This window comes from Mandrillus leucophaeus, unplaced genomic scaffold, assembly GCF_000951045.1.
Source record: "Mandrillus leucophaeus isolate KB7577 unplaced genomic scaffold, Mleu.le_1.0 Scaffold79, whole genome shotgun sequence".
NCBI lineage: Eukaryota > Metazoa > Chordata > Mammalia > Primates > Cercopithecidae > Mandrillus > Mandrillus leucophaeus.
Window position 1 is genome coordinate 694,675 of NW_012108585.1, and position 2,436 is coordinate 697,110.

The window sequence follows — 2,436 nt, forward strand, 5'->3', positions numbered from 1 at the left end:
GCACTCCAGCCTGGGCAACAAAGTGAGACTCTGTCTCAAACAAAAACAAAAACAAAACAAAACAAACAACAACAACAACAAAACAATTCTGATATGCATGCTCTTCCTTTTAAGCCATCTCAAACCTCTTCAGAAAACAGAAGTGATACAATGTGAATCCTCCATCACATCATCTCCTTTTCAGGTCCTCTGCACTGACGATGCCTCATTTCTCCTACAGCAAGGGGACCTCTACCGCAGGAGAGACCTGCTCGTCAGTCCTTAGCACGGCCACTGTGCTACGTCCAAGCCCAGTGTGAGCCTGTGACGTGGGATTGGTCCTGACCTCTCACATGGGTATAATAAAGGAGTGCTGTCTGTGGAAATAAACCTTTGTGTCTACTTCATATTTATAAAACAGATGCTTCCATGACTTCCTTTTCTTCCCACACAGTATTTTATATTAAATATCTAAATGAGAAACACAGAGTCAAGATCATTCAAATGGCTCAGCAATACACCTCATCTACAAATCAAAGCAAAGGAACACTTCAATAGTGAAGAACAGTCTGTGCCAGTAGACAGGATACTTCTCTTCTATTTGTGGTTACGCTATTGTCCTGCCTTGTGACCTGGCCTCTGCAGGACTTGGCATCCTTTTTGTGTAACATGACATTTCTCCTAACACTAACTTTGTATCAATACTTTCATTTTAAAAATTAGAAGTGATTATTTTCTTGTATTATTTTAAGTTTTTAATCTCAAAATTAAAAAAAAAAAAGAAAAATTACAAATTAAAAAAATAACTTGGCGGGGGGCAGTGGCTCATACCTGTAATCCCAGCACTTTGGGAGGCCAAGGCGGGTGGATCACCTGAGGTCAGGAGTTCAAGACCAGCCTGACCAACATGGAGAAAACCCATCTCTACTAAAAATACAAAATTAGCCGGGTATTGTGGTGTGCGCTTGTAATCCCAGTTACTCGGGAGGCCGAGGCAGGAGAATCGCTTGAACCCGGGAGGTGGAGGTTGCAATGAGCCGAGACAGCACCGTTGCATTTCAGCCCGGACAACAAGAGCGAAACTCCATCTCAAAAATAAAATCAAATAAAGTAACTGAAAAACCAAATAGAGTTAAAATATTACACATTAGTAAGCATGTGATCAAAGGCAGGCAGTTCCCCAGGCAAGTAGCAACAAGTGACACAGGAATGGAATCTTAGTCCCCAGGGTGGGGCTAGGGCGATACAGGGGTAGATTGATTTCAGACATAGGATTTGTTTTTGGTTTTGGTTTTGGTTCAGCATTCCAAAAGCGACTTTCTTTTATAACATAAAGAAATTAGAAAAGTAGCTTTCAAGCCAGTATGATCAACTAAGACACTATTTCCCAAACTAGCGCTCTGAGGAACACTGTCGTTAGAGTTCCTAAGTGGGTACACTCAGTGGTCACATTTGGAAAATGATGTATGCTCTCTCTCTCTCTCGGAGAATCATGCATATTATCTTATGAAAGACTGAGAAATCCTACAGAAAAAAAAAAAAAAAACAAAACCCACCTATTTTAACTTTGTTTAATCCAGCATTCACCAATGTATCTGTGCAGGGATCACTTTTTTGCTCACTTCCATTACCACCTTCCACGTCCACGTGGGGAGAGCTGTGCTAAGGCAACATCTTGGCCTGTGAAGCCACGGACTCTTTTGTGCGTTTCTGCCACGGCATTGCTGAGTAACCGGGTCAGCCCTCTGTTGGGGTCTTGATTTCTCCACCTGAAAAATGAGTAAGATGACACTTGTCCACACTTCATAGAGATGAGCTAGATAATGTCCATGAGGGCTTTGAACCTTTAAAGCAGGTTCTATAGAAACAACGTTATTATCTCAACCACGTAAGCACGATGGGATAATAAGTCACCTCGTTAAGTTCTATCATACACACCCGGACCTAGCAGGCTCTCCACACTTACCTTTCTGTCCTGGTCCCTGAGGGCTTTATATAAATTCCATAGACTCCAGTAAGCAAACCCATTTCATGCTGGTTCCTGTTTCAAACAGACCAAAAAGGAAAGAAAGGAAATAAAGAGAAACAGAGCAAGTGAAGAAATAGAGAGCGCAGGAACAACAACAATGGTTAACACTGACTGAGTACTTACTAGGCGTTACGCATATGCCAGGCAGTTGAAACACAGTGTTTAAATCATCCCATCGAGGGCTGGGTGCAGTGGCTCAAGTAATTCCAGTACTTGGAAGGTCGAGGCAGGAGGATCGTTTGAGCCCAGGAGTTCGAGACCAGCCTGAGCAACATAGTGAGACCCACATCTACAAACACAGACGCACAACACACACACAGACACACACACACAAATTGACCCATCTAGCCCTCACCAAAATCCTAAGGAAGACACACTTATTATGACCCAATTGGAGGGTAGAGAGTGTGTCTTGCCCAAGGACACAC